This window comes from Heterodontus francisci, chromosome 3 (assembly GCF_036365525.1).
Source record: "Heterodontus francisci isolate sHetFra1 chromosome 3, sHetFra1.hap1, whole genome shotgun sequence".
In the NCBI taxonomy this organism is placed as follows: Eukaryota; Metazoa; Chordata; class Chondrichthyes; order Heterodontiformes; family Heterodontidae; genus Heterodontus; species Heterodontus francisci.
Genome location: NC_090373.1, coordinates 162,771,525 through 162,788,023, shown reverse-complemented (window position 1 = coordinate 162,788,023; position 16,499 = coordinate 162,771,525). Strand labels below are relative to the sequence as shown.

Genomic DNA, 16,499 nt, shown 5'->3' with positions numbered 1-16,499 from the left:
CTGTTCAAGTCAAACTTGTTGCTTTACCTTCTGTTGGCAAAGGTGCATTGACAGCATCTCATTAACTTGGCATCTCACAATTCTAATAAGTTAGACGAGAGTTGAAAGGGAGTAGTGAAAGTACAAAATGCAATGGAGTTAATTGGTGAATGTTTCACCCAGAAGGGAGTTAGAAAGTTGGGAGGGCATGCACCTAAGTTGTTCTCACAAGCTGTTGGCAACCATAGAGTGGAATCATTTGGAAATCTGGGAGCAGCCTGCAGCTATCTTGAAATATTTTATGTTGATGCACTGAATAAGTGTTGCAAATACAGATATTGGCAACATGAATTGTTATGATTTATATTCACAAGTGGGGTGATGAAGTTATTAAGCTTTTAAATATGTCCCTAGGCTCATGTATGCTTTATTAAAATCATAGAATCGTAGAATGATTACAACAGGAGGCCATTCAACACCTTGTGTCCGTGCCGGCTCTCTGCAAGAGCACCCTGGCTAGTCCCACTCCCCCACCCTTACCCCGCAGCCAGACAAATCTTTTCTCCTTGGATGCTTATCCAATTCCCTTTTGAAAGCCACGATTGAATCTGCCTCCACCACACTCTCAGGAAGTGCACTCCAGATCCTCACCACTCACTGCATTTTCCTCATATCACCTTTGGTTTGTTTGCCAATCACCTTAAGTCAGTAACCTCTGCCAATGGGAACCATTTATCTCTCTCTATACATCTAGACCCCTCATTATTTTGAACGCCTCCATCAAATCTCTTTTCAGCCTTCTGTTTTGAAAAACTGGGGTTGTTCTCCTTAATCTTTGCATGCAACTGAACTCCCTCATCCCTGGAACCATTCTAGTAAATCTTCTCTCCATCCTCTCAAAAGCCTTCACATCCTTCCTGAAGTGCAGTGTCCAGAATTAGATACAGTACTCTTGTTGAGGCCAAACTATTGTGTTATAAAGGTTCATCATAAGTTCCTTGCTTTTGTACTCTGTCTCTGTTAATAAAATCCATGATTCCCTCTGTTTTTATCCACTTTCTCACCTGCCCTGCCACCTTCAATGATTTGTGCACATAGGTCCAAATCTCTGTTCCTGCACCCCCTTTAGAATTGTATCCTATAGTTTATGTTGCCTATTCTCATTATTCCTACCAAAATGTATCACTTCACATTTCTCGATTAAATTTAATCTGCCAAGTGTCTGCCCATTCCATCAGTCTGTCTGTCCTCTTGACGTCTATCATTATCCTCCTCACAGTTCACAATACTTTAAAGTTTTGTCATCTTCAAATTTTGAAATTGTGCCTACACACCCAAGTTTAGGTCATTAGTATATGTCCAGACAAGCTGCCATTCCAGTATCAACCCCCGGGGAACCCTACTGTAGCTTCCTCCAGTTCAAAAAACAACTGTTTACCCCACTGCTGTCTTTCCTGTCACTCAGCCAACTTTGTAACCATGCTGTCACTGTCCCTTTTATTCCATGGTCTTCAACTTTGCTGGCAAATCTATTATGTGGCACTTTAATTTGGAAGTCTATATTCACCACATGAACTGTATTATCCACTCTGTTACTTCATCAAAAAACACATCAAGTTAGTTAAACAGGATTTGCCTTTCACAAATCCGTGCTGGCTTTCCTTAATTAATCTACATTTGCCCAAGTGACTCGTAATGTTTTCCCGGATTATTGTTTCTACAAGCTTTTGTTTCCAAAAGATGACCTAGGCCCAACCATCTTCATCTACTTCATCAATAACCTTCCCTCCATCATAAGGTCAGAGGGGGATGTTCGCTGATGATTGCACAGTGTTTAGTACCATTTGTGACGACTTAGATGCTGAAGCAGTCCGTGCCCACATGCAGCAAGACCTGGACAACATTCAGGCTTGGGCTGTTAAGTGCCACCATCAACATCCTGGAGGTGACCATTGACCGGAAACTTAACTGGACCAGCCATATAAATACTGTAGCTCCTATGGGGGAAGACATTGGTGTAGTGGTAATATCACTGAACTGGTAATCCAGAGGTCCAGGCTAATGCCCTGAGGACAAGGGTTCAAATGTCACCATGGCAGATGGTGGAATTTAAATTTAATTAATAAAAATCTGGAATTGAAAGCTTGTCTCAGTAATCATTGATTGTCGTAAAAACCCATCTGGTTCACTAATGTCCCTTCAGGGAAGGAAAGCTGCTGTCCTTATCTGGTCTCGCCTAAATGTTCCTCCACTGACACTTGATCCACTTGTCCTACCTCATTCCCCAGAACCAGATCCAGCAATGCCTCCTTCCTCATTGGTCTGGAAACATATTGATATAGAAAATTCCCATGAACACACTTCAGAAATTCTTGCGCCCTCTGCCTTTACACTATTTATATCCCAGCCTATATTATGACAAAGTCCTCCATTATCACTAGTCTACAGTTTTTGCACCTCTTTGTAATTTCCCTGCAAATCTGCTCCTCTGTATCTTTTCCACTAGTTCGCATGATGGGGGAAAGTTCGGCCAATCAGAAGTGTGAGGTAATGTATTTGGGGAGGACAAACAAAGCGAGGGTCTACACAATAAACGGGAGGATATTGAGAGGAGTAGAAGAAGTGAGACACCTTGGAGTGCATGTCCACAGCTCCCTGGAGGTGGCAGGACAGGTAGATAGAGTGGTGAAGAAGGCATATGGAATGCTTTTCTTTATTGGCCAAGGTATAGAATACAAAAGCAGGGATAAAATGCTGGTTAGGCCACAGCTGCAGTTCTGGTCACCACGTTACAGGAAGGGCATAATTGCTCTGGAGAGAGTACAGAGGAGATTTACAAGAATGTTGCCAGGGCTTGAAAGTTGCAGCTATGAGGAAAGATTGGATCGGCTAGGGTTTTCTTCCTTAGAACAGAGGAGGCTGAGGGGTGACTCAACTGAGGTGTACGAGATTTTGAGGGGCCTAGATAGAGTAGACAGAAAGGACCTGTTTCCCCTAACGGAGAGGTCAATTATCAGGGGGCACAGATTTAAGGTAGGATTCGAGGGAACATGAGGAAAAACTTTTCCATCCAGAGGATGGTGGGTGTCTGGAATTCACTGCCAGGAACAGTGGTGCAGGCAGAAACCCTCAACTCATTTAAAAGGTACCTGGACATGCACTTGAAGTGCTATAACCTGCAAGGCTACGGACCAGGTGCTGGAAGGTGGGATTAGATAGGGCAGCTAGTTTTTTCGGCTGGCGCAGACACGATGGGCTGAATAGCCTCCATCTTTGCTGTAATTTTTCTATAGTTCTACGTTTTCGATGGTTCTAAAACCAGAGCTTCCTGGATGATGAGAGAGATAGAGATTAAGATGAAGCAGAACAAGGGTATCTATAACGGATGTCAGGTTGATAATACAAGTGAGAACCAGGCTGAATATAAAAAGTTTGGAGGTGAAGTGAAGAAGGAAATGAGAGGCAAAGAGAGAGTATGAGAGGAGACTGGCAGCCAATGTGAAAAGGAATCCAAAAGTCTGCTATAGGTACATAAAATAATAAAAGCGTGGTGTTACAACCAGGTGAGAAAAGTGTCCAGGGTCTCAACCTTTGCCTGGTTTAACCATAGCAGGGTTAAATTTTAAAACACCGTGTTTTTTTTTTTAGCTCTCCGTTAGTGAATCCCTTGTTCACTGCTCCAGTTGTAAGACAAAGAAATCTAACAGGTTTCCTTAGATTTAAACAAGAAAGGTAGAAGTTTATTAATCGTAAACACCAATCCGGTTAATGACTACGAATATGCGACGCCACCACGCATACGCGATAAACACACATGCAGATAGAGACGGAAAAAAGTAGAAGGAATAAAGGGGAAATGTTTGAGGCACTATCTGGTAGTTACAGTCCTTTAAGTTCAATATGGAGTCTTTGGTTGCTGGTAAGTCTTGCAATTTGTTGGGGCCCAGTTCATGTTTCAACTTGTTCTGATGTAGGAGTCTTTTCTCTCTTGAGGTTTACATGTCTTCTGCGGGTGTGGTGGCTTGGGAGAAAACGAGAGAGAGAGACAGCCAGGCGAAAGACTTGCTTGTTTCAGCTTCAGTTGCACGCTGCCTTCTGAATTCAAACCGTCTTGTGGCTAGTTCAAAAAAACCTAGACCAGCCAGTTAGTCATGTGACCAGCTGGTTTAACCAGTCCTGGCTCTGTGAATTGTATCATCTTGGCAGAGCCTGGAATGCGCTTCCTGACACCTTCGATGTCTGGTGAACAAAATCCATTTGGGTTAATTAGAGCATGGAATAGCCCTTTGTCTCCACATGCAGTGTCTCTTAGTATGCAAATGTATTTCCAGCTATGTGTCTGGTGATCTTCAAACAAGTAATTTCTTCACTCCAGCAACAGTTTAAAATCGATGTTCGTATGACAAAATTAATATGCCTCATTCTTGGCAAGTGGGGGTCTACTTGGCAGTAGTAAGAGGAAGAGCAGGGCCAATCAGAACCAAATAATATTGGTTGCTAACTAATTTTAATGAGTTATTTCTTAGCTAAATCGATTTAAATGTGAACCAGAATCTGTGGATTGTTAACCAATTCCAGTAAATTGACCTGATTTTTTTAATCCCTAGTTTATCAATTGATTTTTGATTTATAAAATACTAATATTTCGTGGTAATGTTGCTATTTGTCTTGTTCCATCTGAATTCAACCATGCCAGTCCTTTTAGGTAGGAGTATCACCAATCTGAAGTGCTCCTTCCCAAAAAATGTTTAGTACTTTGTTAAAAATCCTCCCTGTGAGAAGGTATTGACATTTTTTGTTTTGCAAAATTGGAAATTGTAAGCTGCTTGTAATTTGCAGTATTACCTCGCCTGATTGGGAAAACCTTTGTATGATGTATTCAACAATTTAAGAAATAAGTTAAGATTCATTCGATCAGTAATTTACACCCTTCCTCTTCCTATATGTTTGTTCAGACACCGAATTCCTCTGATGACTGGTTGATGGGTGGATTATTCAAATTGGTATTTTCTAGCTTAGTGATCTAATTTTTGTGGGTTTCTTCTAAGCATTTGTAATTGGTAAATGACTGTTGTTTGGTCGTAAAGCCCATTTCACCATATTTTAAAGAATACTTGTAGAAGAGTGCATGAATGTATTTCTCTTTGTTTTCCCTTTCTCGCCCTTCAAAAAAAAATCTACTGCTTGGGAATCTCAACATGCGATTTTCAATTTTTGTTGCAGCCATTGAAAATAATGGTACATAGAAGAAATCATTTCTCCCCTGGTTTTCATTAACAGAATCACAGTTTTGGAATGATGCTTTTTGATTCCCATGTATGTTTCTTAAGTAGTTAATACTTTTACCCACTTATGGCCCATTACTTGAATTTTCACCAAAGAAAATTAATCCTCAAAAGAAATAAAGTGCACTTATTTTAAGTATAGATGAGAAGATGGTCTTAGTGGAGAAGAGTTACATAGTCATAAAATGTTACAACACAAAACAAGCTATTTGGCTCATTAAGTCTTCCATTGTTTATCCCTACAAGTTACCTTGTCTAATTCCACTCTGCTCCTTGCTCTCCATACTACTTCAATCCTTTTTTCAAGCAACTCTCCATAAGAATTTGTGCAAAGAAATTCCACATTATAATCATCCCTCCTGTAAAGAATTTTTTCTAACTTCCTGTCCCTTAAATTTCTCATTAACTTATTAAATTTTTAATTGCTGTGGTAACATCCCAGTTGTGTTTTTTTTCTATCTATAACTGAATACCCAGAAACTGTGGTCCTTTAGGTAGATTTATTTTATTTATTTAGAGATACAGCACTGAAACAGGCCCTTCAGTCCACCGAGTCTGTGCCGACCAACAACCACCCATTTACACCCTGCTTTAACTTTCACAGGATCCATCAACAGCGAGAGTTCCTGCTTTTCCAGTCCCCGTATGATCTGTTTTAGCATCATTGAAGGTGTACCTGGTCAAACCAGGCATTAGTGCTTTTGACCATCAATGGGATACACCTGGAGCCCAATCCAGAGACTGCCATCTAGATGACCAGACAGGATAAATTTGTTTTACAAGTGGGCCAATTGGAGAATTTGTAAGTTGTTGCTGGGGATTGCCCAGGCTCCCCTCTAAACGTAAGCCATTCTGGGACAGCCATCAGTGGCAGTAGCAGTGGAGATTGATTAAGTTAGAACGGGGAGCAGCACCAACCTGATTGGAGGCAACAGTGGCTGATAAATCAGAGTGGGGAAGAGTGGACTGGATTGGAGGTGGCAGTGGTCGCTAGATCAGAGCGGGGGAAAGAGCGGACCTATTGGAAGCAGCAGCAGTGGCTGATAGATCAGAGTGGGGAGGAAGTGACTGGATTGGAGGCAGCAGTTGCTGATGAATCAACAGGGGAGCACTACAGACCTTCCACGGTGTATTCCAAAAAATCAAGTGATGTCAGAGGACAGCAGGTTGGTGATTGGTTGGTGAGTTTTAAGGGTTTTTCTCTCTCTAAATTAGGGCAGTAGTTTAAACTAGGACCAGGAAACTATAACATACTGTGTTAAATTTACAGCTTAGCATAATTATTAACATTTCAGTCAGGGTAAGTATAACAGTAAGTGAATGAATCACAGTATTAGCACAAAGCAGGTCTAGAAGTATTAAAATTAATAGTTTATATAAGGTACTAATTAGATTAAGGGAGGAAATAAAGATTTTTTTCTTAGATCGTGGATGGGTAGCTAAGATCTGTTGCTTGCAATTCCTGCACCATTTGGGAACTTCAGAGCACTGTCTTGGGGGAACCACTTTTGTAGAAAGTGGTTGCAGCTGCTTGAGCTCGAGGTCAGGATTTCAGAGGTGAGGTGCAGCTGGAGTCACTGCGGAGCATCAGGGAGGATGAGAGCTTCCTGGAGCAGTCACCCCACATGCAGTGAGGGTTCGGGATGTTCGATGGGTGGCTATCCAGAACAGTAGGAAGTGCAGGACTCTTTGGGGTGTGTGCTACTCTCAAACCCATACTCCGCTTTGGAGACTGCAGGGAGTGTCGTTCAGACCATGGCATCAATGGGCAAGGGACTGTACAGGAGGGAGTAGCAAAGAGTAGAAATGCAATTGTTATAGGAGATTCCACAGTTAGGGGGACAAACAGGCATTTCTGTAACTGTCGTCGTGAGTTCCAAATGGTATGTTGCCTCCCTGGTGCCAGGGTAAATGATATCATGGAAAGGGTGCAGAATATGCTGCAAGGGGAAAGGAGTGAGCCAAAAGTTGTATGTCGGAGTACCAATGACAAAGAGAGGAGGTATTGAGGTCCTATGGTCAGATTTTCAGGAATTAGGAAGTAAGTTTTAAAAAGTAGAACCTCAGAGGTAGTAATCTCTGGATTACTCCCAGTGCCACGTGATAGCGAGCGTAGAAATAGGAACATACGAATTAGGAGCAGGAGTAGGTCCCTCGAGCCTGCTCCACCGTTCAGTAAGATCGGATTGAAACCTCGACTCCACATTCCCGCCTACCCCCGATAACCTTTCACCCTTTGTCTACCTCTGCCTTAAAAATATTTAAAGACTCTGCTTCCACTGCCTTTTGAGGAAGAGAGTTCCAAAGACTCTCAACCCGCTGAGAGAAAGAAATTCTCATCTCGTTCTTAAATGGGTGATCCCTAGTTCTAAATTCTCCCCCAAGGGGAAGCATCCTTCCCACATCCACCCTGTCAAGACCCCTCAGGATCTTACATGTTTCAATCAAGTCGCCTCTTACTCTTCTAAACTGCAGCGGATACAAGCCTAGCCTGTCCACCCTTTCCTCATAAGACAACCTGCCCATTCCAGGTATTAGTCTAGTAAACCTTCTCTGAACTACTTCCAACGCACTTACATCCTTCCTTCAACTTTTTGAATAAAGGAGTTACATTTACCATTTTCCAAACCAATGGAACCATCCCCGAATCTAGGAAATTTTGGAAAATTAAAACCAATGCATCAACTATCTCACTAGCCACTTCTTTTAGAACGCTAGGATGCAGTCCATCAGGACCCGGGGACTTGTCAGCCCACAGCTCCAACAATTCGTTCAGAACCATTTCCCTGGTGATTGTAATTTTCTTGGGTTCCTGCCTCCCTTCCATCTCCTGATTTACAGCTATTTCTGGGATGTTACCCATATCCTCTATAGTGAAGACCGTTGCAAAATACCTATTCAATTTATCTGCCATCTTCTTATTTTTACTTATTAATTCCCCAAACACTCACTTTCTAGGACCAATCAATGCTCACTTTGTTAACTCTTTTCTTTCTTAAATATCTATGTAAACTGTTTTTATATTTCTAGCTAGCTTTCCCTCTTAGTCTAATTTTTCCCTCATCAATCTTTTAGTCATTCTTTGCTGTTTTTTCTATTCTGTCCAATCTGCTGAGCTGCCACCCATCTTTATGCAATTATATGCTTTTTTCTTTAAGTTTGAGCCTGTCACTCTAGAATTGGCCTTTATAGCCACTCCAGGCGCTGCTTCACAAACCACTGACCACCTCCAGGCGCTTATCCATTGTCTCTCGAGATAAGGAGGCCAAAGAAGAAGATACTATCATTAGCTTTTTTAGTTGACCACAGATGGTGGGTCCTCCCACTGAATTTTTATTTCTCGTTGGAATGTATCTTCTGTGTATTCTGAAACATCCCCTTAAATGTCTGCCACTGCATCTCTATTGACCTATCCCTTAACCTAATTTGCCAGTTCTCTTTAGCTAGCTCTGCGTTCATGCCCTCATAAACTTCTTTAAGTTTAAAATACTAGTCTTGGACCCATTCTTCTCCCCCTCAAACTGAATGAAAAATTCAAAATGGAAGATAGGGAAGATCAACGCATGGTGCAGGAGGGAGGACTTCAGATACTTGGGGCATTGGGAGCAGTTCTGGGGCAGGAGCACCTATTCAAAAGGGACAGGTTGCACCTCAATAGGATTTGGACCAATGTTTTCACAGGGAGTTTTACCAGTTGGGGGGGTGTTGGCGTTTAAACTAAATTGGCAGTGGGATGGACACCAGCATATAGAAGTAAAAAAGAGGAATTAAGATGCATCAAGTAGTGAGAGTGTTGGCTAGTTCTAGAGTAGGAAGTAATGCCATATTAGATAGGAGCAGACTAAGAACATAGGAGCAGGAGTAGACCATTCAGGTTGTAGAGCCTGTTTTGTCATTCAGTTGGATCATGGCTGATCATCTACCTCAAGTATGCCACTTTCCCACGCTATCCCCATATCCCTTGATGTCATTAGTATCCAGGACTACAAGGAATACAAAGACAGGTTTACAATGCATCTACATAAACACACAGTGTGGTGAATTGGGTTGGTGAGCTACAAGCATAAATGGCCATGTGGGAATATGATGTAGTGGCAATAATGGAAACATGGCTTAAAAACGGTGAGGACTGGACACTTAATATACAAGAGTATAAAGTGTTCAGAAAAAAATAGAAGGGAAAAAAGTGTGAGGTGGCAGTACTGATTATGGAAGACATTGTAGTGTTGAAAAGAGGGGATGTCCTAGAGGGGGCAAGGACAGAATCCATTGGGTTAGAGTTGAGCAGCAAAAAGGCTATGATCACACAACTGGGTTATTCTATAGGCTTCCAAATAGTGAGAGAGAGAGAGGAGCAAATCTACAGGGAAATCATGGAGATGTGCAAGTGGTGATATTGTGGGACTTTAATTACCCACATGTCGATTGGGATATCGTTAGAGTAAGGTGGGAGAGGAATTTCTGAAATGTATTCAGGAGAACTTCCTTGATCAGTATGTTCTTGGTCCAACTAGGAAGGAGGCATTGCTGGATCTGGTGCTGGGGAATGAGGTGGACCAAGTGTCTGTTGGGGAACACTTGGGTAAAAGTGATCATTGTATCATAAGGTTTAGATTAGTCATGGAGAAGAGCAGGAATGATCTAAACTAGTACTTCTAAATTGGTAGAGGGCTAACTTTGGGGTGAGACGGGATCTAGTTAGGGTGAAATAGAAGCAAAGATTGACAGGAAAAATGGTAATGGAACAATGGGTGATCTTTAAAGAGGAGATGTTTCAAGTACAGGCTAAGTACATTCGAACAAGGGTAAAAGATAAGGGAACCAAAGCCAGAGCTCCTTGGATGACGAGTGTGATGGAGATGATGATATATAAAAGAGGGAATTGATGCACATCAAGTGAATTCTTCAAGCAAGAACCAGGCCAAATGCAATAAATTGAGAGGGGAAATGAAGATGAAAATAAGACTACTAAGAGGAAGCTGACAAAATATCAGCGGAAGCGGAGATGGTAGAGGTAATGGATGGGTGAAAATTGATGGGTAGGATGTATTGGAAAGGCTGGATATGCTCAGAGTGGATAAATCGCGTGGTCCAGATGGCTTGCATCCCAGGTTGCGAAAGAAGTGTGAGTGGAGATAGTGGAAGGGTTTGCCATAATCTTCCAATCTTCCCTAGATATGGTAGAGGCGCAGAGGATTAGAGTGTGGCAAATGTGACACCTTTATTCAAGAAAGGGTGTAAGGACATTCCTAGTACCTTGAAGTCAGTTTAACATCAGTGATGGGTAAAGTTTTAGAAACAATAATCAGGGGGAAAAAAGTCAGCAGGCACTTGGAGAGGTTTGAGTTAATTAAGGTTAGACAGCACGAATTTGTAAAAGGCATATTGTGCCTGACCAGTCTCACTGAATTGTTTGATGAAGCAACAGAGAAGGTTGATGAAGGGAAAGCAATGGATGTCCTCTATAAGGGTTGTAAGAAAGCGTCTGACAAAGTACCACAAAAAAGGCTGAGATTAAGGCTTATGGAATAGGAGGGTCAGTCTCAGCTTGGATAAAATTTGGCTTAAGGACAGAAAACAGCGAGTCGTGGTAAATAGTTTGTTTTCAGACTGGAGGATTGTAGATAGTGGGGTTCCTCAAGGGTCAGAGCTGGGACCATTGCTTTTTTGCTATATATAAATGACTTGGATATTGGAAAACAGAGTAAGATTTCAAAATTTGCTGGTACCAAACATGGAGGTGTGGCAAACAATGAAATGCCAATCAACTACAACAAGACATAGGCTAGCAGAATGGGCAGACAAGTGGCAGGTGGAATTTAATACAGAGAAGTGTGAGGTGATGCATTTTGGCAGAAGGGATAGGGAAAGGCAATGTAGACTTAATGGCACAGTTTTAAAGAGTGTGCTGGGACAGAGGAACCTGCGGATTCATGTGCATAGATCTTTGAAGTTGGCAGGACATATTGAGAGAGGTATTCGCAAAGCATATGGAATCTTGGGCTTCATTAATAGAGGTATTTAGTACAAAAGCAGGGAGGATATGTTGAACCTTTTTATAAAATTCTGGTTAGGCCACAGCTAGAGTATTGCATCCAGTTCTGGTCACCACACTTTAGGAAAGATGTGATGGTCCTTGAGAGGGTGCAGAGGAAATTTGCCAGAATGATTCCAGTGACGAGAGAATTTAGCTACAAGGTTAGGTTGGAGCAGCTGGGGTTATTCTCCTTAGAGCAAAGGCAATTGAGAGATTTGATAGAGGTGTACAAGATTATGATAGGTTTAGATAAGGTAGACAAAGAAAAACTGTTCCCATTAGCTGATGGTACAAGGACTGGGGGATACATTTGATGTTTTGGGCAAGAGATGTAGAGCAGGGGGGAATGTAAGGAAGAATTTTTTTTGTGCAGCAAGTGGTAATGACCTGGAACTTGCTGCCTACGAAGGTGGTGAAAACTGAGACGATCAATGATTTCAAAAGGAAATTGGATGGGTGCTTGAGAGAAATAAATATGCAGGGCGATGGGGGAATGAGACTGACTGGATTGCTTTACAGAGAGCCGGCATGGACTTGATGGCCCGAATGGCCTGCTTTTGTGCTGTAATGGCTCTGACACTATGACCAGGATCAGCAATGGAGATTCCAGGCATGTGCATCTTAGGCATACTAGGATGTGCGTTGCTGTATTTTCAAGGGCATGGTATTCCAACTATAGGCTAACTGAGGTCTTGTACAAGTTCAACATCACCTCTTTGCTTTTGTATTCTATGCATCAAAATATATAATTGAAGATCGTGTTTGCCTTTTTTGTTTAGTTACCTGATCTACTTGTACTGCCATCTTTGTGTATCTACACTGCCAGGTGTTGCTGCTTCCTTCCCTCTACATAAAATCTTGCTATTTGAGGTGTATTTTATTTTCCTATTCTTACTCTTAGTACTTCCCTGCCCCCACCCACCCCCCCCCACCCCCACAACTGCTACTGCCATCTAGAATTTTATTCTCCTTCAATCTTTCGCAATTTCCCATACTCAATTCAGTGTCTTCAGCAAATTTTGATTTTGTTTCCTCAATTCCTAAATTCACATTTATATTTATATCTGAAAACATCTAGCAACCATAGATACTAATGAAGAATATTTTTTCAGCCATCAATGGCACAACAAATGTGGTGGTGGGGGTTGCTGTTGGGTGGGACGTGGTGGTGACAAACCAAAGTTAATCAGGAGAAATCAGAAGGTATAGGAAATGAGGAAAGGCAAGCTTATAAATGGATTTTGAGGAAACTTTTGAAAGAGGGAAAATCTTTAATGAGATATAGGAAGGATTTAGTGAAGCACAGGGCACAGGCAGTGCATTAAGCAGGAATTGGAGTAGAGGTAATTGAGGAGGTAGAATTTCATGAGGTCAATAAAGAATTTATAAATGGGGCTAAGGATTTTGAAATTGGTGCATTGAGATATGTTGGCAGTAGAATTTTCAATGGATTGGATTTTATGCAGAGCAAAAGATAGGAAGGCTATTGAGAGCATTGGAGAAATCAGCTTAGAGGTGACACAAGAATGAGGTGAAATAGAAACTGAGAAAGGAATGTTTGAAGTGGAAATTTTTTGTTTTGATTATGAGCCCAGCTCCCGATCAACAGCAACACAGAGGTTGTGCACTGCAGTTTTCAGCCTGAACAAGCAACTACAACAACTTGCATTTATATAGCCCCTTTTGAGCTAAAGCATCCTAAGGCACTTCATAAGAGCTTTGCCAGTCAAAATTTTACATGGAGTCAAAGAACAAAGAACAGTACAGCACAGGAACAGTCCATTCGGCCCTCCAAGCCTGCGCTGATCTTGATGCCTGCCTAAACTAAAACCTTCTGCACTTCCGGGGCCCATATCCCTCTATTCCCTTCCTATTCATATATTTGTCAAGATGTCTCTTAAACGTCGCTATGGTATCTGCTTCCACCACCTCCCCTGGCAGCAAGTTCCAGGCACTCACCACCCTCTGTGTAAAAAAACTTGCCTCGTACATCCCCTCTAAACTTTGCCCCTCGCACCTTAAACCTATGTCCCCTAGTAACTGACTCTTCCACCCTGGGAAAAAGCTTCTGACTATCCACTCTGTCCATGTCGCTCATAACTTTGTAAACCTCTATCATGTCGCCCCTCCACCTCCGTCGTTCCAGTGAAAACAATCCGAGTTTTTCCAACCTCTCCTCATAGCTAATGCCCTCCAGACAAGGCAACATCCTGGTAAACCTCCTCTGTACCCTCTCCAAAGCCTCCACGTCCTTCTGGTAGTGTGGCGACCAGAATTGCACGCAATATTCTAAGTGTGGTCTAAGGTTCTGTACAGCTGCAGCATGACTTGCTAATTTTTATACTCTATGCCCCGACCGATGAAGGCAAGCATACTGTATGCCTTCTTGACTACCTTATCCACCTGCGTTGCCACTTTCAGTGACCTGTGGACCTGTACGCCCAGATCTGTCAATGCTCCTGTCAATACTCCTAAGGGTTCTGCCATTTACTGTGTACCTCCCACCTGCATTAGACCTTCCAAAATGCATTACCTCACATTTGTCCGGATTAAACTCCATCTGCCATTTCTCTGCCCAAGTCTCCAACTGATCTATATCCTGCTGTATCCTCTGACAATCCTCATCGTTATCCGCAACTCCACCAACCTTTGTGTCATCCGCAAACTTACTAATCAGACCAGTTACATTTTCCTCCAAATCATTTATATGTACTACAAAGAGCAAAGGTCTCAGCACTGATCCCTGCGGAACACCACTAGTCACATCCCTCCATTCAGAAAAACACCCATCCACTGTTACCCTCTGTCTTCTGTGACTGAGCCAGTTCTGTATCCATCTTGCCAGCTCACCTCTGATCCTGTGTGACTTCACCTTTTGCACCAGTCTGCCATGCGGGACCTTGTCAAAGGCTTTACTAAAGTCCATATAGACAACATCCACCGCCCTTCCCTCATCAATCATCTTCGTCACTTCCTCAAAAAACTCAATCAAATTAGTAAGACACGACCTCCCCTTCACAAAACCATGCTGTCGCTCGCTAATAAGTTCGTTTGTTTCCAAATGGGAGTAAATCCTGTCCCGAAGAATCCTCTCTAATAGTTTCCCTACCACTGACATAAGGCTCACCAGCCTATAATTTCCTGGATTATCCTTACCACCCTTCTTAAACAAAGGAACAACATTGGCTATGAGTCACATGAGATAATTGGACAGGTTACCAATAACTTGGTTAAAGAGGTAGGTTTTAAGGAGGAGAGAGAGGCAGAGGTGTTTAAGGAGGGAATTCCAGAATTTAGGGGCCTAGGAAGCTGAAGGCACATCTACCAATTGGGCAGTGAAGGAAATCGGGGATGCACAAGAGGCCAGAATTGGAGGAATGCCGAGTTTCCAGAAGGTTCTGGGCTGGAGGAGGTTACGGAGTTAGGGATGGATGAGACCATGGAGAAATTTGAACACAAGGATAAGCATTTTTATTTTGTGACATTACTGGACTGGGAGCCAATGTCGGTCATTGAGCGCAGGAGTGATGGGCGATGTTGCGGCTAAGCAGTGCACGTGCACAGCTACACAGCAGACTGTAAGGAACGAGTAGACTTTGTTTCAAGTTAAATACAGTGTGAGCGCGGCTGCAAAAAATTTAATGGTACTGCACATTGAAAAAACAAAGCGAAGCAACAAATTTTAAAGGGAGCATTGGTGATGAGTCAACAGGCCTTTTTAAAAATTAATTCATGGGATGTGGGCGTCGCTGGCCAGGCCAGGCACTTGGTGCGAGTCAGGATTCAGAGCCAAAATTCTAGTGTTAAGCTGGAGAAAGCACATCCACAACTTGTTAGTAAACAATACAATAAGAAACATGGCAGAGATCATCCAAATATAATGCTGATGAGAAATATTTAAAAATTACTGTTAGTATGATGATCCAAAACCCTAAGCGATAGAATTGAGGGATCAGATGCAAAGTTAGGCGGCATTGTAGACAGTCCAGATGATAGCTTAAAATTGCAAAGAGATATTGACAGACTAGGTGAGTGGGCAAAACTGTGGCAGATGGATTTCTATGCAGGCAAGTGTGAGATTATCCATTTTGGACCAAAAAAGGATAGAGCAGGGTACTTTCTAAATGGGAATAGGTTAAGTACAGTGGATGTCCAAAGAGACTTGGTTCAGGTGCATAGATCCTTAAAATGCCACGAGCAAGTGCAGAAAATAATCAAAAAGGCTAATGGAATGCTAGCCTTTATATTTAGAGGATTGGAGTATAAAGACACAGAGGTTATGCTGCAGCTGTACAAAACCCTGGTTAGACCCCACTTGGAGTACTGTGAGCAGTTCTGGGCACCACACCTTAGGAAGGATATATTGACCTTGGAGGGAGTGCAACGTAGGTTTACAAGAATGATACCTGGACTACAGGGGTTAAGTTACAAGGAGAGATTACACAAATTAGGCCTGTTTTTGCTAGAATTTAGAAGGTTAAGGGGTGATCTGATCAAAGTCTTTAAGATATTAACAGGAAAAGACAGGCTAGATAAAGATAAGCTATTTCCAATGGTTGGAGACTCTAAAACTAAGGGGCGTAGTCTAAAAATTAGGACCAGACCGTTCAGGAGAGATGTTAGGAAGCACTTCTTCACGCAAAGGGTGGTAGAGGTTTGGAACTCTCTCCCACAAACAGCAGTTGAAGCTCGAACAGTTGTTAATTTTAAATCTGAGATGGATAGATTTTTGTTAAGCAAAGATATTGGGGCAGCACAGTGGCGCAGTGGTTAGCACCGCAGCCTCACAGCTCCAGTGACCCGGGTTCTGTTCTGGGTACTGCCTGTGCGGAGTTTGCAAGTTCTCCCTGTGACTGCGTGGGTTTTCGCTGGGTGCTTCGGTTTCCTCCCACAGCCAAAGACTTGCAGGTTGATAGGTAAATTGGCCATTATAAATTGCCCCTAGTATAGGTAGGTAGTAGGAGAATTGAGGGAAGGTTGGGATGTGGTAGGAATATGGGATTCATGTAGAATTAGTATAAATGGGTGGTTGATGGTCGGCACAGACTCGGTGGGCCGAAGGGACTGTTTCAGTGCTGTATCTGTAAATAAATAAATATTAAGGGATATGGAGTTAGGCTGCGATGATCTCATTGAATGGCGGGACAGGCTCCAGGGGCTGAATGGCCTACTCCTGTTCCTATCTTCCTATGTTCCAA

General features: G+C 42.4%; 1 protein-coding gene across 3 annotated transcripts in view; it reads left to right on the top strand.

The window, feature by feature from the left end:
- Positions 1–16,499, top strand: part of wasf1 (WASP family member 1) — a 143,462-nt gene that overhangs the window by 70,279 nt on the left and 56,684 nt on the right. The window lies entirely within an intron of this gene.